This window comes from Scardinius erythrophthalmus (genome assembly GCF_964197995.2).
Source record: "Scardinius erythrophthalmus genome assembly, chromosome: 15".
Lineage (NCBI taxonomy): Eukaryota > Metazoa > Chordata > Actinopteri > Cypriniformes > Leuciscidae > Scardinius > Scardinius erythrophthalmus.
This window is the reverse complement of record NC_138235.1, coordinates 29329297-29355689: the sequence shown is the minus strand read 5'-3', so window position 1 is coordinate 29355689 and position 26393 is coordinate 29329297.

The following is a 26393-nucleotide window of genomic DNA, read 5'->3' as shown; positions in this document are numbered from 1 at the left end:
GCTGATGAATGGATGGCACGCCGCATTCTGACAGAGACGAATGTGACGGCCCCGTGCTATCAGAGCGGGCGGGTCCCTGCTGAACGGGCTGCGGGGAGATCACGTGACCAGATCCCGTTCTCCAATCAGGCTGTGGCGGAAGAATAAGACAAGGAGCCGTGGCTTGACTGTTGGGCTCCACAATGACTTTCTGCCTCAAAGTAAGTGTCCCAGATGGCCATCTCTCACACAGAGCAAAGTGATAGGACTGGGCTGCTGTAGTCTGGATAACCATCAGCTCACTGGATTTGTCCTTCATGCGTCGTCATTAGTGTTTGGTCGGGTTAGGCGCCTGGAGACCATCCCACAGGCATCAGATAGTTATCACTGCTCAGCTGGACTGAATCTGATGTGTTCATGCTGCTATCAGTACATGGTAAGGTTAGATGCCTTGAGAGTGTCTGGGGGCAACCACATTAGGTCAGTCCACCGGATGGAGAGTGTCATGGTTAAATATTACAGCATCTCATTTCAACTCCACCCAAAAGAGCGATCCTTCCACCTCCATCCTCCAGAGAATCGCTTAACGTTGCACTGAGCAGGCCCATTACAAAAAAGAACTGAGTCAATGGGAAAGGGAGATGATTAAGAGGCTTTCTGTGTTAACAGAGGAGAATATCAGGTTTTATTGAGCTCCCTTCTATTCACTAGAAGTCTGTGTTGCAGACTGAACTCGAACGGCGACCAGGCTATTAATAGACTATTGATGAGTATTGATCTCTGGCTCGCATGACACATGAGATACAATGAGCAATAGATCCCTATGAAAAGCGGTCTTCTCTTTTTGCTTTGCACCAATTGCATATTATTATGGCCTTGGAAAATTTCTCTGATAGATTGGCCAGCTGGTCTTTCATAGTTTGGGGAGGGAAAATGGGTAAAGCACAAGCTCAGATCAGTGACCATTTGTAATATGCTCAAAGGAACTTTTAATAATTTTGCCCACAAAGATTTTAAAACAATCGATAATACGCGTGGGATCAGAGGCGACAGACGCCTGAACAGTAATGTGGACGTGTTTTATATGGGCGTGCGCATGGCCTCGGTTTCTCACACAAATGAGAAGAAAAGTTCAAAGCCCTGACATACGCAATTACACATGAATTAGGGGGATAATGACCAGGGAGAGTGTGTTATATCAATAACCCGTTTAATGGTCAATCTCAGCAGGGGTGTCTGTTGACTTGTGTTGGATTTACTTTAATTGATGAAAAGCCGTATAGCAGGTGGCTTACTAGGCCTCAAATGAGAGCAAAACTCAAATAGCCAAATTAAAAACTAAATAATAGATGAGAGACACTGGGATGCGATCAGGGAGAGAAAGTGTTGTAATTATTTGCCTGTGGAAAGAGGAGCTTCTCTTGTAATGTGGCTCCTTATGTTGCATTCACCAGAGTGACGAGAGATAGGTGATATACTCTGACTTTTTCATTGTGTCCTTGTGGTTGGTTGAGGAAAGTCAAACTGCTGTCTTTATGAGAAATGATTTAAATGCAGAATGACACTATTTTAATGGAATTAGCCACTGGAATGAGAGCCAACGCTTGTGTATTTGGGCGTGCATGATGGCTGAGGAAAGGTTGTGGTTGCTGTTGTTGCGAGGCCAACTTGCTGTCATGCCAACTGTTTGGAGCTGATGTGATGCTCTGCTTTCTGTCATCCTCAATACTCTCTCTTGCTGTCAGCACATACGTGTTAGCAAACATCCTTGGATGATTTGAACAGAGAGGGTGAATTACTGTTGATGAAATCAGTTCTTTCTCGCTGCGAGTTTTCGTTCATCCATATTCTCTTGTAATAACAGCCTGCAGTCCTTCTGCTTTTTTCCTGGCAAACAATAGTTATTCTCGTAATGATTCAATTTTTCAACTGTCTTTGCAAATGAAAGAGACCATTTATTCTTGTTTTGCATTTTTAGCCGTAATGATGAAGAATGTTAACGAGCAGCGCTGGGTGCCAGTGACGAAACGTCCACAGGGCACGGAAATCTGCATATCAAAGAGGTCCCTGAGAAGGCACACTCTGAGAAATGGGTTCGACACTACTCTCACCTCCCCGTAGGCTCTGGGCGGCAGCAGAGGATGCATCCTGAACATGAGCCAGACATGTTTGCAACCTAGAACTCTCCATAGCATTGCCTTTGAGACACTGTCACAAGTTCATCTGATTTGGCTTTTGTTCTTTCTAGGAGTTTAAAGCCGTTTCTCCAAATGCGTTCTTGTGGACTTGTGAAATATCATCAGTCGCTGCCCAAGTACTGTTCCATTTCAAAGTTCACATCTAGCCAATACTGTTCAAATCCCCGGATGTGTTCTTGCTCTGCCCCTTTTATCGAGGATGACTTGTGTTCAGCCAGGTATCCCAGAATGCATCTCGCACCAACCAGCAAAGCGTCAGTAGCTAAAGAAAAAAACCCAGCGTAATTTAAATATGCTACTTTTGTTGTGTCACGAAATGTAGTTTTAAGAGTTTTTCAGTTCTGACGTTTTCGGAGTTGTAAGATCCAGGCGATCACCGGGTGCTCAGCGCTCATGTACCCAGCGAGAACAGCCTTACCTCAGCTAGTCCCTCTGACGTTTGCCGCTGACTCTGATGTCTCTGTAGTGGTTAAACATAAGATATAATTCGTCTTGTGCATATCTAATGGGCGATATTTGGTCTCATGAATCTATAATTTTTTCCTGGGCAAATCGTTTTGGCTCAAGGCAAAGTGAAGTTTCATAACTTTATATATTTAGGCTAGCCTGGGAAAACCCAGACAACTTCCGGCAAATTTAGATTTGCTCTGCAAGTAGTCTGGCAAAGAGCTCATTCAAGTCCATTTCCATGCCGTCGAAATCGCGGCACCAATCAGAAACGTTGAGGCGGGCTTTACACAATGACGATCACTCTGATTGGTTTTAGGTCTATCCAATTGCGCCCAGAGGCATTTGAGCGACGTCCACTCCGTTGGTGAAGCACACTATGCATTATTATATTCAAATTGCAAACACATGAGGTCAGTCTCCATGAAAGACCCACTGGCAGATGAACGTGCTACTACATTTCTCTCCGAAATGGTAGGAAATTAAATTAGATTTAATAGAGGATTTTAACTGTGACAAGATGATTGACAGGGCAGTTTACGTGACAGGACACACGCGACAGATCCGTCCGATAAAGATGACGAAGTAGTATGTCCCAAAGCTTGCCTACTTTTTTGCTACACATTCAAAAGTAAATACAGTACATTTTCTTCACAAAAAGAGTAACGTTACATACTTTTATGGCGTAAGACGAATTGGGACGCAGCATATGGCTTTACACGATGACGATCGCTCTGATTGGTTTTAGGTCTATCCAATTGCGCCCAGAGGCATTTGAGCGACGTTGGTGATGCCCATTTGGAAATGAGTTTTTAAAGAAGCTTTGCCAGACCATAACTCAGTTACTACTGAGAATGGTCTGGTTTTAACCAGGCTATATTTAGGCTATTTAACTTTACCGTTGTAGCCTATTGAGCGCCGACTTTGTATGTTTGGCTGAATTGTTTGCTTGTCTTTATTTCTTATTGTATAGCTTATACCTTTACTTCTACTTATAGATATTACGCTATTATAGATCATTAAAACTAACATTTAAGGCAGGGTGGTGTCTAATTTCCTTTTGTTGTTGCCTAAATATACATAGCTTACAGAGATAACCAGAGTAGCCAGAGAGAGCTGCAGTGACGCTATTCAAGAACGCTGCTGTTCCATTTACAGAATTACTACCAGAACGCTAGTTGAACTTTGTTTACTTAGTATTGAGAAACGCCTTGAGCTAGGTTTGTGAGTTGTGATGCGGCAACGAGCATCAGCATGGAGGCTCGCTGTGCGAGTGTCACACTGTTGCTCTGTGGCAGATTGCTAGATAAAATTCCACATGCCACCTGCTCTGATTAACAAGTATGCACCTTGCTGATGCCTTAGCCATTAATGGCAGTCAGTGGTCAATGGCAGTATTAGATAGTTTTTCTTGTTTGTTTGTTTTTAGCTAAAGAATATGCCAGTCTGAAGGTGATTGTGTTTATTTTTGGACTTATTTGTTGTCTTAGAAAAAAACCTTCAGGGCTCCAGACTGTGGCTAAAACGGTCGAGTAATTTGCAAATTATATTTTAGCTGAGATCGTTCTGTTATGAGTAGCCCATCACATCTTTTGTTGTGTTGACGTAATAAAAATGAGAAGACATGCAGCAATGTTGCAGTGGAAAAAAAACTCACTGAATTCCAGTGCCAAATTACGCACTGGGACAGCGAGGATCAGCTTACCGCGTCAAAAACGCATGTCAAAACGAAAAATATCAGGCTATTTCAAAGCCCTCAACTCTATTGGGCAACAACACTGATGGTTGTGCCAGCATGAGAGAGAAAACGACGGAGATGTGTCAATGTCAGCTGTGTGGATGCAAACTAATAGTTAAAGGGTCATGAAACCCTAAACCAAATTTTCTGAGATTTTAACAGAGGTATGTGTGTTGAACACAACACCATTGAAGACAATGTTAGCATCTGTTAGATTTAATAGTAGGGGGAAAATGGTTAAAAAAAAATTCGCTATTTTCATCTTCCGGGTTTAAAATCTTCATCGTAGACCACTATAGTAGTTTGATGACTCATCTGTGTCTCATAATTATTCATGACTGAGTTTTCTAATCCAATGAGAAGACACTTTCTCTTAATTATTCATGACACCACGTGGAACTTTCCAATAACAGACATGTCAAACTGCGATATCGCGCAGTAGATGAGAGAGGTAATGATGGGACGCGCGTTTGTTTTCGTGGTGCAAAAGTTCCAGTGCATCTTTCCCCACGATGCTGCCAGGGCTGGACTCCAACTGCGGGCGGTTGGTTGGCCATCAACCATGGACACATCTAAACTATGTGTGTGTAGCAACCATTCAACTGGAGAATGGTGGACTTCGGCCTTGTACACCAATGCAGGTTTCGTCTTGCGAGTGATGCGGTCGCGAGGACTTTTCTATCGCTTCAGAGGTGTGTGTGTGTGTGTGTGTGTGTGTGTGTGTGTGTGTGTGTGTGTGTGTGTGTGTCTAAAATGTAACCCTGACCTTTTTACATGCCTTTTGTTAAATAATCACTCGTTATTAAAATGTAGATATTTCGATAATACCTCAATTGTATGGAACATATGCTTAATTTGTGCAAATTTCTATGTCACTGTCCATCTTTATTATGTGGGTTTAGGGGGCGCGTAGATCTAGGCTATGTATGGAACTTTTTTTTTTTTTTTTTTAAGCGGAAAATTTATTATTTTCAAATATATGCATTTATAGTGTGTATATTAACAAATATATATTTTATAATGAACAAATTATACATATGCATGTACATTTATATGTTTTAAATAGAATTATGATTACTGTAGGCTAATATATGTAGCAGGGCATTCAGTTACTTTTGAAAGGACAAAAATAAGGTGTCAGTGTATTTCATTAGACTTTAACTTTGTCAGCTATAAAAAAAAATCTAACATTTTCGCAAGTTTTACCACTGATTTTTAGTGACAGTCGATATGCATGGGCCACTGGCGATGACAGTCTCCCCCCCCCTCCCCTCTCCCCTGCCGTACCATACCACACCCACTCTCCTCCCTTCTTCTCACAGCCATCCACGCCCATTTAAGTTGGATTTTTCAAAAAGATTGTGAGCTAGACTTGAGCTGAAAGAGGGGGGTTTCATGACCCTTTAACAATTCTGGTTTTTAATTGTTACTGATATGAATTCTTATTCTCAATATCTCTTAGGCTAATCTTTGCTGTTTTATGTTACTGCCTGAACTTCACAGCCATCCATAATCACAGTAAGATTTGCACTTAATTGTCACCTTTAATGTGTGTTTATTTTAGTAAACAATTAAAAAACTTTCAGCTTTCGAATTCTGTCAATTTTATCACGAAATACAAGCAATAAATGTCATTTTGGCCCTCTTTATGTGGCCTGACAGATCGCTCAATCAGCATTTTGACCTTGAAAAGAGCTTGTATAAAACAGCTTGAGAAAAATCATGTCACGCAACGTCAAATTTACCTCAGAAAAGCCATTCAATGTTCATAAACATTGTAAAATAAGTATAGAAATTATATATTATATATATTATTATATTATATATATATATATATATTTACTTAACCTGTTGTCTACATGAGAAAAAATGGAAGGAGCTAAAAATAAAATTCAACGCGCCTATATAATTGCATAGAGCTGCCTTTCACCAAATTTACCTCTTAGATATTAATGAAGAAAAATAGATTGGGTGTGTACTAGACATACGAAAACGTTTATAGGATGCATTTGGAGGAGGCCAAACTATACTCATTGGCCAAGTGATTATTATATTATTATTAAGACATTATTATGGTCTGTGACACTGGCTTAGATTTTGTGCAAAGTACAATTCTTTGTGACTATGTGTAAGTTGGAAAAGCAATTCAGTTCATACTTTAAGTGAATCTTAGCTCCCAGGACATTCACAAGATGGATGAAAATACTGATACTGTAAAAGGAGGGCAGACATGACAACACGTGACAAAATTAAAACCCATGTAATCTTTTGTGGCACTTAAAAAAATTATTTGGCACCTATTTTTCCCCCTTATTTCCCTTTTTTTCCTTTATAGTTGTTAATGAATTGCTCCTTAATTGATTGATTTATTTATTTTTGTCTGGAGCCCTGCCCTTGCCAGACATGAGTCAGATTACTGATATTTTTTAACCTTACGTAACAACCAGCATTGTTGTTATAAGTAAACCAGACCGCTCACCATATGGGGCTCTGATAAAAAAAAAAAATTGTATGGATAGCATGCTGTAATGGGGGGATCCTAAGGAGTCATATTGCGGAGCCTTCAATTGGACCGCACACTGGTTTAGTTCTTTCTCACACAGATGGACGATGAGCTGAGGGAATCTTGCATGGAATGATCAAAACAGCTTGACATGCTGGAGGAAATGGGACCGAACGGAGAGGAGGAAGAGCAGGAGAGGAGTTAATCACTGCGCTAATGTCGTACTTCATCATCGTTTTCCTCGATGCCACTGAGCTCAACTTCACTCGGCCATTTCCACTGCACACTTATGTCACTCCCTGACACAGATGCAACTCTTCACGTGCCCCCTGCTTGAATCCTGTATTAAAACCCCAGAATTATGGGCCCATTCCTGCTGAAATGCTGCCACCTGGGCAACGATCTATTCACATAGTTACTTAGGAAGAAAGGGATTGTGAGGTAGAGTGAGAGACGTTGACTGAAAAATACAATACTCTGGTATAAATGGACATTTTGAGGTAGATGCTGTTCCTGCCATGTGAGCTTTGTCTTCGGGCAGATGGTGTTTAGACGTGTAGATCACATATAGAGCCCACAGAGGGACTTAATGTGTGTGTGTGTGTGTGTGTGTGTGTGTGTGTGTGTGTGAGAGACAGAGAGAGTGAGAGATATTAGGGGCTTGGGCCATGCTCCACCTGCCTGTGCTGGGAAACAGATCTGTGGTATCTGGTGAAGGTGAGTGAATTTAAGTGCCTGCTCCCTGGGGTCCTTGTCGTGCAGACAGTTACAAACAGGATCCAAGGGAGCGCAATGCTGCTCCGCATGGCTGGCCGTGGAGCATGTGTCGAAAAATATGAATCCATCATGAGTTCACATAACTCTGAACCCCTACAGTCTCCCTGGCACAAACCCACCTCACTCTAGCATTACCAGCAACCAATACCAGTAACCAGAGTCGTCCATGGCAAAACACCATTTGAACATATATATATATATATATATATATATGTATGTATATGTATATGTGACCTGCATCTTTTTTTAAGACTTACCCCTTTTGTTACAAGCTCTTAGGTTCTGTGTTTTGAGTTTTTAAGCTTTCTCGCTTTTAGGACCAAATAGTAATTGTGTGAAATGTAAAAATGAATGAATCAATGATAGTAGTGTTATAGCAGTTTAATCGGACTTGAGCTGTCAGCAAATCTGTCCCACTGTTTGAGGCATTCAGGTTTACCTTTGTGGTCCAGGACATTGCTGTACAATAGTGAGTTTAAGACACGTGCACTAAAACTCCTCTTGAAGTGTGCTAGACTAGAGTCACTTTTTTTCTACGAGAGGTGCAGGGAGTTTCTCTTGGGCGGCAGCCAGTAGAGATGAAGATTCCTTGAGCGTCTTCGTCAAAGCATTGTGTGTGTTTATGTGTGTGTCCACGTCCGTGCAAGTGACAGCCTGACTGACATATGTCAGCTCAAAGGCACAGGAGGAGTGGCAGAAGCCATTTACCAGCTTCCAGGAGTGACACAGCAATGACTTCTGCTCTTGTTCCATCCCACCACCCCCTAATAGCTCTAATTAATTGATGAATGAGGTCAAATTGAAGATATCTCCCAGAGTCTAAATTTGCCCCAACACCCACCACCATGTTGTTTTTCTTAATGCGCCATGCACCTCATCTCCCTCTCTGCTCATCTGCATAAGACCTTGGGATGAATGTTAACTATGTTTAATTAGACAAGTGGAGCGATGGACGGGTGTGTGGCGCTTTGGGGGGTTTTGATGGCAGGGGGTGCAGGACTGCAGTACTCACTCCCGGCTGAGATGAGAGCTACACATCTGATTCTGATTCAAAAATGATTTGTGTATAGTGGGCACAACTGTTTTTGGTCGTTTTGATGTCACATGCACCAAAGTTCTGTGCACAAGATCCAAAAATGAACTAAATGAGTAAAAATGGGCTTTGCCAGTAACTTTATGAACATAATGCATGCAACACAAAACATGATTTAAGTCAAATTTCGATTCAAATCCAATCATGGTTTTAATGTTGTTGTTTTTTTCTCCATAAATTTATGAGGCAAAAGCATATGAAAATGAGAACGAAAGTCTAGATTGGTCTCTAAGTTGCTTTTGTGACCGAGATATTTGTATATGATGCATATTTATGGCAAAGAGGTAATTTTGGCATAAGCAGAAAGTAAAAAACGTACTAAATTAATTCTCATAAAAAGCGAAGTTTTATTGCCATCATAAATATTTCTCAATTTACTCACCATTGGAAAGTGTGGCAAAAAATTAATTTCTCTGTCTGCATGTCTTACACCAAAGAAGTAGATTGGCACCCAAAGAAATTGTATCCGCATGTCTTGTCTAAATCGACAGGCCAAGCTGCTGTTTCAATGACAGCTGGCTTAAAAAATAGCAGAAATGTTAAATATAGTGAAGAACAATAAAATACATAAGGCATAATGCTCAGTACGCAAACAAGACATCGACGTTGGGGGGAATCACCCCTGAAAGTACTGGAAAAGTTCTTAAATTTAGCCCTATAAAACATGTACGAACCCTGTTGTAAACCTTGAGATGTAAAAATGTCAGTCGGTGAATATTAAATGAGGCAAGATTTGTCTTGCTTGTCATCCTACCATCTTCCGATAAGAATGTCGCTCCGTGTTAAAGCATTGTGGTGAGGTGTCTAAGTGCCAGAGGCTCGTCCTTATCTGTGTCCTTCCGACTGAGGTGTGATCCTCTTGGCTCAAAGAATTTCCACCGCTCTAAGCTGTGAATAACAACTGTGATCCAGAAAATGATGGGCATGCCATTTAAATAGCAGTGCCATGCGATAAGGCAAATGCAGATGTTTTTCGTATTTATTTTCCCCCCACCTCTCCTGTTTAGACATGTCACTATCTCTCTGGTACATTTGGGCCCCTGTCTTTTCAGAAAACTGTGGCAGACGTAAGAGTGTGGAATCGTGCTTTTTCCTTTCTTGTTCCATGGGGGTAGGGAGCTTATCTCTTGTCTGTAGCCAGAACACGACACCTCCAGAAACCGTGGATTACTGCTCTGCCTGGGGTTCTACATTTATTACTGGCCTTGGAGGGGATATGACACAACGATCGGGAAGACATCACATGCCACGATTAAGATCAATGATATTCTAAGCCTCTATGAAACATTCAGTGAAACAGTTATGAATAAGTGCAGCAAAACCGTTGCTGGTAATGAGAGAAAAGCGCATTTATTGCCGTCTGAAAAAAAAAAAAGAAAAGTCTGCCAAAACAAATAAACGCCATAGTGGCTGTTTGTATTGTTGTGTTGTGTTTAGATGCTAATTAATGTTGCAAGTCCTAACCCCTGCTCGCTCCTGTTAACGCTGTTTGTCTCCAAATGACCTCTGATTTCACACTGAATTGGTTTTCCGTTATGGACAAGAACCTATTTTTTTCTTCTTGTTTTTATGCTGACAACAGAAGAAATGCTATCTGTTAAATAAGTAATTCCCAACCGCTCAGTGAGTTTGCCAGCAGCAAAACATTGGGTTTGCTGAAAAGGCAGACACAGAAGAAACATGAAGAAGTAGAAAAAAAAAACAGCCACTGGAACACTTTCTGCACCTCCCTCTTTAATTTAGTCTGAATTCAGATAATGCATACACAAGGTGTGTACACAAAAGTTTGATAAACAGTAGTCCCCCGACATTTCCTTAAGCTAAAGTGTTTTGATCAGAGTTTAGCAATTGACTAACAAGAGGAAAATATTTTAGAGGGAAGATCTTGTATTTCTATTTAACTAAACAAAGAATTGTGTAAAGTAGGGGTGGGCATCTTCCCAAAATTTCATATCTTATTTACATTTACATTTAGTCATTTAGCAGATGCTTTTATCCAAAGCGACTTACAAATAAGGACTAAATTAATCGAGTCATCGTGCAGAGGCAAAAACAATGCAAGAAGTGCTCAAAAATACAAAGTGCAGGCATTGCTCAGAGTAGCATAAGCCAGACAAGGGAGGATTAAGGGAAAAGGAAAGGATTTTTTTTTTTTTTAAGAGGTTAAGTGCTCACGGAAGAGATGAGTTTTCAGTTGTCTTTTGAATGTTGTCAGAGATTCTGCATTCCGGATGAGGGTGGGGAAAGCATTCCACCAGCATGGAACCGTGAATGAGAATGTTCTGGAGGGTGATTTTTTTTGGCTCTCTGTGATACCACGAGACGTCGCTCATTGACTGTTCGTAGGCTTCTGGTTGGGATGTAGACTCGTAGGAGTGAGTGAAAGTAGAAAGGAGCTGAGCCTGTGATAGATCTGTAAGCAAGCGTCAATGCCTTGAACTTGATGCGAGCAGCGAGTGGTAGCCAGTGCAGAGAGATGAACAGAGGAGTGACGTGGGCCCTTTTGGGCTCGTTGAAGACGAGACGATCTGCAGTGTTCTGAATCATTTGTAGAGGTTTAGTTGCACATGATGGAAGTCCAGCCAGAAGAGCATTGCAGTAGTCAAGCCCAGATATGACCAGGGCCTGGACGAGAAGTTGTGCTGCATGCTCAGTTAGGAAAGGCCTGATCTTCCTGATGTTGTGCAGTGCAAACCGGCATGATCGAGCTGTCTTTGTAATTTGGTCTGTGAAGGTCAGTTGGTCATCAAATATTACTCCAAGATTTCTGACCAACCTTGATGGGGTGATTGATGATGAATCTAGCTGGATGGTGAAGTCATGTTGTAGAGATGGATTGGCAGGCAGGACGAGAAGCTCAGTCTTTGCCAGGTTGAGCTGCAGGTGATGTTCCTTCATCCATGCCGAGATGTCCGCCAGACAGCTTGAGATCCGTGCAGCTACTGTGGGATCATCTGGTTGAAATGAGAGGAAGAGCTGTGTGTCATCAGCATAGCAATGGTAAGATTGTTTGTTATCTTATAACAAACAATCACAATCCACAATCTGAATTGCGATCTTGTCATGTTTTAGATATACTATCGAGAATATCCAGACAGGAACAAGCAAAAGGACTATGTATCTATTTGCACAATTTAAAACACAGTATTGCATTAAACAATCAGTTGTCAAAATATTCATTAAACCCTGAGTTAAACTTTAAAACACAGCATAATAACTGAACATAACTGACTGTCTTTGTGTAAATACTCGCCAAGATGGAAATTTTGACATATTTTTTGTGTTTATTTGACTGTTTAGGCACGCGCCTGAAACCCCAGGTATACTTTGCTCATCCGTGTTCTGCTCCATCTTGCAGCGCGTAAACAGGAAGCAAGTGGGCATCAGTCTCTTTCGCAGTTTTATGCGCTTTTCATGACTCTTTTTGAGATAAAGCATGTCCCGCAGTAGACTACATTCTGACTTAAGTCTGACCATTAAGACTTATGACACTGTCATTCTAACAAACTGAAAATGTTTTCATTGTATGGAGAAAAAAAAAAGACTAAACAAACAAATAATCTTTTAATGGTTCTAACATAATTACATTTTCTTTATAACAAATTTATTTGAATAATTTGAATCATGGTTAATACTAATGGGTGTTTTTCCCCCCTGTTTTTTTTCTTCAGTTCAGGTTTTTAAATATGATTCTGTTAGAGAACACACTCCTGAAATTTGGAACTGATAACCAGATTCTGCTGCTGTGTGAACATAGCGTGCAGTATATGAGGTGTTCTCAACTGGTTTTGCTTCAGGAGTTAAAATTAAAAATTAAAAATTGCACATCCAGTGGTGACTTAACACACCACCAAAGTTACTTTGCTAAAGTAAATGGAAGTCTCCTTAATATTATGCACAATTATTAACATGAAAAAGTATGAAATTGATTACATTAACTTGGTTTTTGTTTAAAAGGTTTTTTTTTTTTTTTTTTCAAGTCTTCATTTTCCATTTTCCTCTAATGTTCGTCACTCTATTAGAAAAGAGCTGTGACCCACCATAGACCATGGGGATTTACTCACAGATTGAGAAACATTACCTGACATGGGAGCTTTTGTGTTTGTGACCCAAGATTAGAGAGTAGTTGAAGTCTCTCTCTGTGTTAGCAAATCTCTATTATTTTAATCACTGGTAAATAAAAAGAGAATTCTCTTTCTTTTATTCCTCTGTGCTGTTCTGTGATGAGAAGGATTGATATGCTTGCACCTGGCACTGAGTTTTGCCTTATAGTGCCAGTGCAGTTGCCTGTAACATTGATGCATGACCATGAATTATATTATGCCTTGGCAGCTGCTCACTCCTAAATTCATCTTTGTACTCAATGATTTATTTATTACAGTGCTTGCGAGGCTGCTCTGTATTGATACTCCTCAAACATTCTGGTTAGGGGTTTGTTCTCAACTCCTAACCCTAACCATTACAACTGAAGATATTTTGAAAAATTGCTCAGTGTCCATATGAAAATCAATAAGGTCCAATGTTATTTATATATTTTGTTGTGTTCTTTAGAATACATGTTTTATACAAGTTTATGTGACAGAAGTTTCAGTTTTGGTTGAACTGTCCCTTTAAGAGTAACATTTGAAAATCACATATTAATTAACATGGAGATAATTTAAAAACCAACAGTGACATCATTTGCATACCGAATTGTGATTCATCCTTATTGCATATATACAGTCAGGTCCATAAATATTGGGACATTGACACAATTCTAATCTTTTTGGCTCTATACACCACCACAATGGATTTGAAATGAAACGAACAAGATGTGCTTTAACTGCAGACTTTCAGCTTTAATTTGAGGGTATTTACATCCAAATCAGGTGAACGGAGTAGGAATTACAACAGTTTGTATATGTGCCACCCACTTTTTAAGGGACCAAAAGTAATGGGACAGATTAACAATCATAAATCAAACTTTTACTTTTTAATACTTGGTTGCAAATCCTTTGCAGTCATTTACAGCCTGAAGTCTGGAACGCATAGACATCACCAGTTGCTGGGTTTCATCCCTGGTGAAGCTCTGCCAGGCCTCTACTGCAACTGTCTTCAGTTCCTGCTTGTTCTTGGGGCATTTTCCCTTCAGTTTTGTCTTCAGCAAGTGAAATGCATGCTCAATCGGATTCAGGTCAGGTGATTGACTTGGCCATTGCATAACATTCCACTTCTTTACCTTAAAAAACTCTTTGGTTGCTTTTGCAGTATGCTTCGGGTCAATGTCCATCTGCACTGTGAAGCGCCGTCCAATGAGTTCTGAAGCATTTGGCTGAATATGAGCAGATAATATTGCCCGAAACACTTCAGAATTCATCCTGCTGCTTTTGTCAGCAGTCACATCATCAATAAATACAAGAGAACCAGTTCCATTGGCAGCCATACATGCCCACGCCATGACACTACCACCACCATGCTTCACTGATGAGGTGGTATGCTTTGGATCATGAGCAGTTCCTTTCCTTCTCCATACTCTTCTCTTCCCATCACTCTGGTACAAGTTGATCTTTGTCTCATCTGTCCAAAGGATGTTGTTCCAGAACTGTGAAGGCTTTTTTAGATGTTGTTTGGCAAACTCTTATCTGGCCTTCCTGTTTTTGAGGCTCACCAATGGTTCACATCTTGTGGTGAACCCTCTTTATTCACTCTGGTGAAGTCTTCTCTTGATTTTTGACTTTGACACACATACACCTACCTCCTGGAGAGTGTTCTTGATCTGGCCAAATGTTGTGAAGAAAAGCATGTTGTGACCAAATGCTTCAGAACTCATTGGACGGCGCTTCACAGTGCAGATGGACAATGACCCAAAGCATACTGTGAAAGCAACCAAAGAGTTTTTTAAGGTAAAGAAGTGGAATGTTATGCAATGGCCAAGTCAATCACCTGACCTGAATCCGATTGAGCATGCATTTCACTTGCTGAAGACAAAACTGAAGGGAAAATGCCCCAAGAACAAGCAGGAACTGAAGACAGTTGCAGTAGAGGCCTGGCAGAGCATCACCAGGGATGAAATCCAGCAACTGGTGATGTCTATGCGTTCCAGACTTCAGGCTGTAAATGACTGCAAAGGATTTGCAACCAAGTATTAAAAAGTAAAAGTTTGATTTATGATTGTTAATCTGTCCCATTACTTTTGGTCCCTTAAAAAGTGGGTGGCACATATACAAACTGTTGTAATTCCTACTCCGTTCACCTGATTTGGATGTAAATACCCTCAAATTAAAGCTGAAAGTCTGCAGTTAAAGCACATCTTGTTCGTTTCATTTCAAATCCATTGTGGTGGTGTATAGAGCCAAAAAGATTAGAATTGTGTCAATGTCCCAATATTTATGGACCTGACTGTATATTATTATAACCATGTATTATAAACAAAAATATTATTAAAAACTTCAATACTGTTCTTGTGCTACTTTGCATGTACAGGTTTTTCCTTAAGGAAATGCAAATCTGCTTTATTTAGACTATTTGTCATCCTTTTTAGCCTGGCAAAAGAAATGCAAAAAGAAAAAGAAAAGAAATAGAATATAATAAGGCTTTGCAACATTGCCTGTGTGCATTGCTGGAGCCAAGCAGGTGTAGCCACCATGTCCTTTGCTTATGATGAAATACATGGCTGAAACCCACTGCAGGTAAATGATCTGTAAATGAGATCAGATGATGTATTAGAAGCATATTCCTCTTTTTGTCCCCTCTTCTCCAGCCTAGGAACATGTAGTTTCTACCTCACATCTCTGCTCAGGGCTCGAAATGAACTTTTTTACTTGGTAGCACTGGTGCTCCCAACTTCAAAAAGTTAGGAGCACCAGCAAAAATTTAGGAGCACCCACCAAAAATTAAGGAGCACCACAACTACAAATTATATATTAACAAATTTCATTTCACTGGGGCTTTACTAGGGATGGGTATCGTTAAGGTTTTAACGGTATTACTACTCTTACCGATACTCCTTATCGATCCGGTACTTTAACGGTATTCTTATCGGTTCTTTTTGTTATATTAAAGAAAAGGGAGATAAATAATTTAGAACATAATTAATATTGCTTTATATTTTGAAATGTAAAATAAATATCTATAGCAAAAGAAAAAGCAATGCTTTAACAAAACAAATAAAACATGTATGTTATGCAGAAGGGTGCAGGCTTTTGTGTTTTATATACAGAAGACATAGGACACCAAGTACAAACATGGTCAAACAAAAAAAAGTATACAATAAAACAAATATACAAATTATATACCCAGTGCTTTAATTTCAGTAATGTCTACTGACATAACTGTTCCGGAGTAATATGGGCTAAAAAGACATCTAATAAAGTCAGATGTAAAATAACAGTGCATAGTTTATCATAGATTAAAGCTTATAAAAGCCAAAATTATTCATTCAAGAGCTGCGACTGATTTTCTCTTTGCCTTTTGTTGTTTGATTCACATTAATGGAGCAATCGTCAGCAGGTTTATTAGACTGCTGCCTCTTTAAGACCAAATGCAGATCTAATCATATTTTCTCCCAACTATTTATGTCCATTTAAGAAATAAACTGTTTAAGTGAATCTCCAAGACGGCCATTTTGACATATTTTTGTGTATATTTGATAGGGATGCAACGATACCATTTTTTCAGAACCGATCCGATACCAAAAATTCGGAGTATCGGCCGATACCCCCTCCGTACCGATACAGCGCAGTTTTTTTTTTAATCAAGTAGAATTTCTATAACTCTGTGTTGAACTGATAATAAGAACTGAAAAAAGAAAAACAACAACAAAAAATATATGATCATAATCTGACATAAATGCTATTATAAAATAGATTAGTGGATAATTCAGCAGTAAAATTTAGTCTAGAAAAATCACGAGTGCACAATAATTGTATAAAATCGGAACATTTTGTGAAAAAAAATGTTTAGTGGGGAACAAATTAGAGACAATAAGTGTAACACTAAATCTGGTAAAACTTTACACATTGCTCTTTGTATTGTTGTAAAATACATTCATGAAAAACAAGATAAAAATCAAAAATAGCAATTATTTTATATCCTACTATAAAATGTAGACATTTTTTAAATGTAGCCTATAGCACAGCTGTTTAATGAGGTAGCAACATAATAGATAGGACAGAACAAGAACGACTATTGATAATCTTTCATTGCGTCACTGTATTATGATATGAAAGGCTCCAATACAGTGCGGCACAGAGCGCTTATGCGCATCCCGAGCGCAGAATGATACATGAGTCACAGCGCGTAGCGCGTCGAGTCCGCATTGAAAAGTTTAAAGCACAAAGAAAATACATATTGATGCGTAGTGTATTATACAGTATCTATCTATGCAATAGTCTATTCAGCATTTTCTTTTAACAGTTTTAAATTTCAGTTACTGTGCGCGTGAAGAACAAATAGTGCTCTCTGACTTTACTCCAGTGTTGAGATCTAACAGACATCCGGGGTAGAAAGTAACATGATTAAGGTATACAGCAATAAAGTCCAGCAAGATAAAGTTGTTTTATGCGAAACCATAGACCTTTATCTACAGATCAAGTATAATAATAGTAACATTGAATCATCTTGGAGAGAGTTTCATCGTGTTAACTGTCATAACCGAACGCGACGCGCTGTTGGAACGCTGAATGAAGAATGATTGACAGCCGCAGCTGAGGGAAACGTTTACGTGATCTTGAATTTAACGACTTAAATATTAATTTATATCTCACATTATACTATATAATGGCTTCAGAACACTTATAATATTGTGCACGAAAACCTGTTGCTTTATAATGTTTGTGTGCCTTTTGTGGGGCTTAACAATAACACTGAATAGTATACGCACAATATCGGATTTGGCCTCGTCTGACCGATACCCGATCCGCCAAAAATGGCAGTATCGGAGCCGATACCGATACTGAGTATCGGATCGGTGCATCCCTAATATTTGATCGTTTAGATGCGCACACGAAGCCCAAAATATACGTTGCTTGTCTCGTTGCGGTGTGTTTCAGAGCGCGCGCCGCATTTGTAACAGCGTCTATTGCGTTATTATCAAACGCGTCCCGCAGTTTAGCAACAGTATAGACTTTACAACAATCACCGATCGTGCAGATTCTGACGTTACGTTTGGGTTTTAGGGAGAAATGACAGCGCACTGCTGTAAAGAGGGAAGGAAGTTACTCTAGACAGAATAAGGCTTTAGTTTTTAATGATTATACCTCAAATATCTTCTTTTTTATAATCAATGGAAGCCAAAATCTAAATCTAAAATAAAATTAGTTTAATATCAAATATCTAAAGTGTAACCGTTTGAATGTTTAGTTCTGTCCTCATCGTCACTCATTAAGCAGGGCTGTTGTGTTGTGCGCGCCGTGGCTCTGCGTGAAAGATCGCTCTCTCTCTCACACACACTCTCTCTCTTTAGAAAAAATGCGTCACAGACAAATGGTTCAATATTATTATATATAGAAGTGGCTGGCGAGATTAAATTTGCAAGATAATAATTTCTTAATAGCAATAATAAATAGCACGTGTACTTTCTTAATTTCTCCAGTACCGACAGCAGAACCGATAACGTCCGAGCTTATCGGTCTTTGATAATTCAGCACCGAGGCCCGTTTAATACCGGGTTTCTGTACCCATTCCTAGAAATCCCATTCACCAGCCGCATACTGTGTGAAACGCCCATAGGGAATAATGCGGCGCGGGATTACATTTTAAAGTATACCACCGGACGTGAATAGCGCGTCAAATTCGCGCCTGCCGCGTCTAGTTATACGCTTTACCACTTTGTGTTCATTCGCGCGTCAAAAGACGGCAGCGGTCAGAACTCTGGAGTACTTTGGACGGAGCGGGCGGTCTGACTAACAATAGCCAACTCCCGACATCTTTTGACAGCGTATCCGCACTTCATTCTGACCACCTGTACACCTAGCTCTGATGAGCTGTTTGGTACTGAAACCATTGTCAGTCAACAACATTCTTTTTTTGCAAGGATGTTTGAAATAGTTCGACAGAAAATAGCCTACTTCATTTGTCAGTAGGGCAATATGATTTTCGTTTATGTTGCTTAGAAATTTGAGTGATAGGCTTTGTCCTATAATTTGTTATTTATATTTCATAATTTTTTTCTGTGGCATTTTTTTTTTCTCTGCTGACAGTATTATGTTAAAATAGCCTAATATTTATATTGACACGAATACAATTTTTGTATAGCATTTATAATTATTATAGGCTACTTAATCTCCTTCTTTCCGAGACTTTCTTTTAGAGACATTTGAATGTGAGATTATGGAAACGAGATCTAAATTTTGCGGACCCGTCAGGTCGGGAAATAAAGCGGGTGAACATCGAGTGTATTTTAAGCGGTTGCTGAATAGAACCGCGTGGGAGCGGGACGAAAAAAAAAAAAAAACAGTCCCGCGCAGACCTCCTTAAACCATAGTTGTGTATGTGTGTGTCCCGAATAAATAATAATAATAAAAAAGGAATAAAGTTAAAAAGTCGGACTGTAAGCGAATGAGGCATGATTGCTATTCACACCTTTATTAAAATGGCTGTAATCTGTTACCACAATAGTAGGCTACTTGATCTGTTTAAAAGGTGTTAAATTAAAAATTAAAAATCAAAATTAAAATTTGTCTAATCCAGTAATTATTTTTTTCTATTTTTGATCTGAGCACAATCAGAAAACCCGTCATTATTCGTTTTTTCAGTTTCAGTTTTTAGTTCAGGAATGGAAAAACAAGTCGTTTTTCATCTTTTTATTTTTGGTTTTAATTTGAAAAAACGATTGAACGAATGATCCACGGACTGTGACGACCCATCATATTCCGCGATCATAGGCCTATATAAGAGTATTTAATTTGTATCCATAGGCCTACTCTGTGTAGCTGGCCCGCCATCTACTGGCTAAAAAAAATATTGGCCCGCGGCCAAAGTTACTTGCCGACCCCTGGTGTATGCGGTGCCAATAGAGCGGAAGGACCAGCAGCATCCTGCCGATTAAAAGCCTTAATAATCGAACCTGATGAACCTGATATGTTGCCACACACCTGTCCCTTGCATTTTTTGCTTGGCACTTGGCACTCTATTGCTATTAATAATCTGTATTAATCTTTGTTAATCTTAGTTAATAAAAATACAGCTGTTCATTGTTCGTTCATGTTACTTCACAGTTCATTAACTATGTTAACAAATAAAACAATTATTTCAATAATGTAGGCTATTAGTAGCCTAAATGTTGAAATTAACATTAACAATGGTTAACAAATTAACAAAGTGCAGTTTATTAATAGTACATGTTAACTAATGTAGTTAACTAGAATTTAATAAATGGAACATTATTGTAAATTGTTACCGATTTGTTATAGGCTACACCGATTCAGACGTCTCGTGAGTTCAGTGTTGGACACATCAGTTGTTTTAACCATTCATTAAAGTGAATCGGTTCAAATTAGTCATTACTTTGCGAATCGGACGTGTCATTAGTGGATGTGTGATTATAGTTTATTTTTTAGCTCAATTTACACTCCACGGTAATTCAGGAGAAAAAAAATCTCCAAATGCTCCACGTGAAACTTCAGTCTTTTGCCCTTTTTCTATTGTGTCAAATGATTTTGATTCATATGCGCGAGGGAGAGAGAGCAAGACAGCGCTTGTGTTGTTTGAAGACGTGAGAGTGCGCGCGCACGGCCGGGGATCTCTCTCGTATTTTATATGCGCCCTGTCAAGCGCTATTCTACATCATTCACCGATCAAATACTGTAAGCCTTTGGTAGCCGCCAAAAAAAATTCAATGCAGGAAAACCCCTGGATTGGTTATATATAACGTTGGATAGAATGATGGTCCGGCCATCGCGTATCAGCGCACATAAGGTACACACGGTGAAGTAATTTGCAAATGTTTTTTAGAGAAATGAAAACAGGTCGCACCACAACCATTATTTGCACTCGCACAAATGATCCCAAATATATGTTTAGGTCGCACAGATTAAATTTCAGGAGCATATGCGACCAAAATAATCGCAATTTCGAGCCTTGCTGCTCCTGCAGATATCTGTGACATGAGGTGGCTTTGTTCGAGCCTGACATGGTTTCTTATTAACACCTAAACATGGCTTCTTTGTTCTCCATGCTAAGCCCCATTTAAGTTTTGGCTAGGGAGAAAATTGAAGCAGGTGACAATTAATAGCTTAGTAGCATGTCTAATGAAGATTTTGTAGCTGCTTTGGGTCAATAAACAAATAGGGGAGATGACTTCTAAAAAATAATGTAAACTCACAGAGGAAGAGGTCATCAACTCATCTATATGATTGATTCAGTCATGTCTGGTTTGATACAAGCTCTACACTTATCTGATATGCTGAAATTAGTAAACAATTTAGTACATACATGGTCAGGAAAAACCTGGAAAAATTTAAAGTCAACATGAAATCAAAATTAACCCTATTTACTTTGAGTTAATACGCAGAAAAAAAAATTGTTTGCCGTGGTAATCTTAAATCAAAATCTAAAAAATACCTCCGGTCTGGAATGGCGTTCCTTTTCTGATGACGTCAACTTGACGGGTTGGGTTGAAAACGCTTAACCACTCCCCTCAAGCTGTCTGTCTGCTATGAGCAAGAGATGGAGAGGAGGAGCGCTAAAGTAGGGCCCTATAATTTCCGCGATCACGGAATCGCGGAAGGAATCGCGGAATTGGCAAATTAACGTGGAATCTAGTGTTAACACAGAATTTCGCGTAATTTTACATATTTGGAATAAAATTCTGTTTTTGTGTGGGAGAAAAACGTATGTCTGAGGAAAATGTAGACCGGGGGAAGCAAATCTGGGCGACACAACCCATCCCGTCATTTCAGCTCCCCCTTCAAAACAATGAAAGCATGGCGAAGTGGCTCTCAACGGCTCTGCTTTCGTCGGCGAAAAAGTTAAGAAACTCAACGCTAAAGCTAGGTTTATACTCGACGCGTCTGCACCATAGACTGTAAAAAAGATGGACGACGCCCCTTCGCTCTCTTCCATTGATGAGAACTGAAGCCGCCAGTGTCCCGATATGGCGCTGACATATTGGAACTTGAGTCTGCGCAGTAGCGATCTCGGGACCAGACCTGCGCAGTAGTGAGCAGGGAGTAAAGCCGCGAAATCAATGCTCCGTTGCCCTCTGTTCAATATTCTGTTTCACTTGGAAATAGGTCACAACACTGGAGAAAAGTCGTTTGCAACTTCCGGTTCACGGGGACTTTAAAGGTGCTGTATGTAACTCTTTTACTCTACTAAAGCATAAAATTACCATAATATGTTTGCAGATATTTAGGAAACATGCTAAGTTCACATACTCTTTCAACCAAAAATTGGTTTTGGTCTTTATACTGTAGCTATTTTTGCCCTTCATGACAACTGTGAAGGGGGTGAATTTTTTTATAACTCATCCGTTTAAATTATATTAAGCCTTAAAGTTCTGCATAATTAAGGGTGTGGCCAGTTGAGTGACAGGTGGATTGCCGCTGCTGTCACTACTAGCTGTTTGTCTGCTGTTAGCGTAATTTCACCTCAGTTAATCCCAGCCGCTGAACTTGGCATTTCTGCCGTGTTTGTGCTTTTTTCGGGATTATTTCATACAATTTAATATACACATTATATATTTGCCCATGCCGTTGGACTCCGTCGTTGTCGAGTATCGAGAGAACACCCAGTGCTGTTTTTCAGTTGTTTTCCTCTGTGAACATGCACTCATGTCATGGATGTCTGACAATTTCATTGCTTTTTGGAGTTTTCAGATTTAAAAACGTCTATAGAGGCTACAATCGTTCTTTGGTACCGTTGCTCTCAGGGAACTTTGATTGCTACCATATGCTTATTTAGCCTACCATCAGATGAAATCCTGCTTCTCTGTCCATGCAATAAATGCACATCCTTGAATGAGCACGGATTTCTAGCGCATTTACTTGAATTTCTGAGGTAATATCTATGGTTTGACCCATTTGAGAGGCGGCCAAAATCAGAATTTAGACTGAATATGAATAAAGCTCTTTATGAACTTGACGTGCAAAGCCGCGCTGACTGACATGTATGTGCATGTATCACTGCTCAGAGCAATATAAGTTACTGCATAATGCATTTTTAACTATCAGAATAATACAGCATCATGGCACAGATAGTCTCACTTTTAGCTATGTTTTTTAAATTATATAGTATTTTGAAGGGCAAAAATATGAACTTTAACTATTGGCTTTACATCATCAAGTCAGCGGTCACTTTTGCCTGAGGCCCTGTGCGGTCGCACACTTGGCACAGCCCTTGCAACGGTACTGCTAGTAGCATATAGCATTAGCTCCTTAGCCTGAGCAAACTCGATCACAACGAGTTAGGCGGGCGTGGTTTCAGCACTAGGCACCTCAGCTCCACCCACGTCCCGCCTCTTTGCCCATTTTTTGTTATCTGAGAGTGACGCGCTGCCAAGATGGCAACGGCCGGCTCCACCCACTTTAGGCTTCAAAAATGCTCTTCAGAAACCTACGGGTGACGCCACAGACACTTCGTCCATATTTTTTTACAGTCTATGGATCTCGCCCACTGCCAGTTCAGATGGCAGTTGGCAGGAAACATAGCGTATTGCAGCCTTGGAAACGAGCAAACAAACTGGTCAGAGAGTGCAAATTCCACACAACATTAAAATCTTTGGTATCCATCTAAAAAACTCGCGCTCGCGCTAAACTGGCAGCCCGCGTGAGTGTCGAGTGTGTCGAGTGGGGGGGGGGGGGGACAGGTAAGTAACGATCTCCGATATTTTGATTTTGGACTGCAGTACCTATTTTGACCACTAGCTGTCATTCTTACAGACAGCACCTTTAACATAGTAATGTTTCAGGTCTGAGAAACTCATTGAATTTAATTAAATATTAAAGTGGTGGAAATGTATAAATAAAACATATAGCAGTAGCCACTGGGGCAGGACCCTCAAAAGTATATATTTATACCATATCTTGCCTGAAAGGGTGCATATTACTTTAAAGCACGAATATGCACCCCTAAGGAACTAATATGCACTCTTTATGAGTATATAAGGTAAAAGGTGTAGTTTTTTTTTAGAGCACTGCCCCCAGTGACAAGTTTTTCTATCCTTAAAAACATTATTTTTGTATAGTGTACAGTGACTTTTAGTTTATTTATGCTTAGCTCTTTAATAAAAAAAATGTTTTGTTAGAAATTACTATAAAATGATTTTTATTTTCTTCATCCAATCATCACAAATTTCTGGAAAATTCTTGGTCAACAAGTGCAGGAACTTGTACTGTATGTAACAGTAATTTGTCATTTTAAACCATTTCGATTAACTTTTTTCTTTTTCAATGAATATTGTTGAAGATCACTTCTGAACTGAACTGAGGTGACATTAATGGCCCCGGGCAGGCCGTCGCCCCTGCCTTGATGTTATTCGAAAGGTAAATGCTGTTAAGGAGAGATTTTGCTGGATTTGACTCTATCTTAGTGTGACCTTCACAGTCACACTGTCTCTTTATCATGATCTCAGCACAAAGCGGGGACAGAGGGCAGAGTCAGTAGGCTGCTTGTCTAGCACTCTGATAGTCAAACAAAGGCAGTCTGACTGATGCACTAGATAGCACAAACACACTTCAATTAAAGCCTTCCCTCTCAAAGACAAATCAAACCCGGCAGTACAATGGCAGGATCAACACTAGGAGAAAAAGAAAAAAAGAGAGAGACAAGTCCCTCTGAGTGATGAGTAGGACTTAGTTCAGTGCTCTATTAAAGCTCACTTTAGGTGGACCAGCTAATTTAAACGGAGAGTGTGCGCTGCCTGCCGGCTCCTCTGTGATTTGTAAGGTGTTTTTTTTTCTTCTTCTCTTTTTACAGTGTATGCCTTTTCTGTGCTATTTCCTAAAGGAACAATTATTAGTAGTAGTAGTAGTATTGGACTTTTTAATTAGAAAAAAGCAATTAGATTACTTTGTTATTTTTTATATTTTTTGTGGTTTCACACAGTCTCTTTAAAGCTACACTGTGTGATATTTCCCCCCATCTAGCGGTGATATTGTATATGACTACCCAGTGAATATTAGTTTCTGTTCCTTTCAATTCCAAGGGCGTTTTAACTCCTACAGAGGCCGTATTATTCCAAGATTAACATGGCTTCCAGTTCGACTTTGCAAAAATTGCGCCTTTAAAACTATTGATCACCTGTGATCCGTCGCAGCACAGATTTATGTTACAAGGTAAACAATACTTTTTTACCATTGACGTGAAAAGGAAAAGCAACGCAAGTTATAGAGGTCGTTCTGGCTTTATGCACAGCCATGCTATGGTTAGACAAGTAACTATAAAACTTAGAATTTACACAAATAGGCTGAATTACGTTCAGTCTATTTGTTTTAAAATCTTTGCTCCTCATGAGCTCTTTCCATCTGGGAAAAATTACTCTATTGACTTTGGTCTTGCTGATTTGCCTGTCGCGTTGATGTTTTAATTCTCTCTTTCGCTTCCTTGGTGACTCTGCTTCATGTCCTCGAAAATAGACGTGATCTTCCATCTTCAGCAATCTTTCAAATCTGCCGGCAGTCGCGAGTAATCTCCCCCTCGCATTCGGCACAGTGTAAAATGCGAAAGGCGAAGCTTGAATTTCCAGGTATGTCCCTCTTCTTTGGCGAATGTATTTTCAAGATGGAGGCGCGACATGGCTGCCACCATTCGAGCGACTCGCTTGTATGTATTATAAATGGCAGATTTTACACTTACGAGAATACTTTATTAGTTGGTGGAAGTAATTACACATGAATGAGCACATATACTTTTGATAGAACAAAGTGTTTTTTTGCTAAGAATCAATTTAAAAAGTTACACAGTGTAGCTTTAAATTCATTTAAAGCACTTTCACTGCAGCCATACTCATTTAGATGGACATTGTGACTTTTTGGAGCATTGCAGCAGTGTTGCATTTTAAACATTTTTAGAGGTACGCTTTGTAACTTTTTTTTTGTTCGAAATGTAAAAGAAAATTATATAATGAGCGAGTACATCATGAATCCATCTTCCAAATCGTGTTTTTGTCTTATCTTGAATCCTTACAGCTCGCTTATAATGAGTGTTTATATTCCGACCTTTTTAGACCTTGCTGGACGCCGACCACTGCGGAGTTGTCACAGGTGGTTGCAGGAAGGCAGGCGAAGATGAAGAGTAAAGTTTCAATATGTGACCTGATCCAGCAAAATGAGTCACAGTGACCCAAATTTCAAAATCGAGATTTTGGTATTAATGGAAAGAGGAGACCATAAGCTTTCAAATGATATCCTAGTCAAAGTCATACCTTGAATGGTTGTAAAGATATATACATTTGAAATATGGTCGTCTGCCCTCTTTTTCCAACTGAAAACCTGAGAAAATCGCTTTTAAAGTTTTTTGCCCGTTTTTTGTTGATATCTTTCAAAATCCATTGCATTTAAAGGGATGAACTATTTATTGTACAGCTTAATTTGACCAAAGACATTAATATATGCTATTATGCCATGCTGAAGCTCAAATTATTTTAAAGTTTTTATTTGAATAAATAATTTCAAAGGCACTTTTACAAACATTTACTAAAATCAGAAAGATTGAACAGAGGTGCTACAGTTTTCCTTGAGA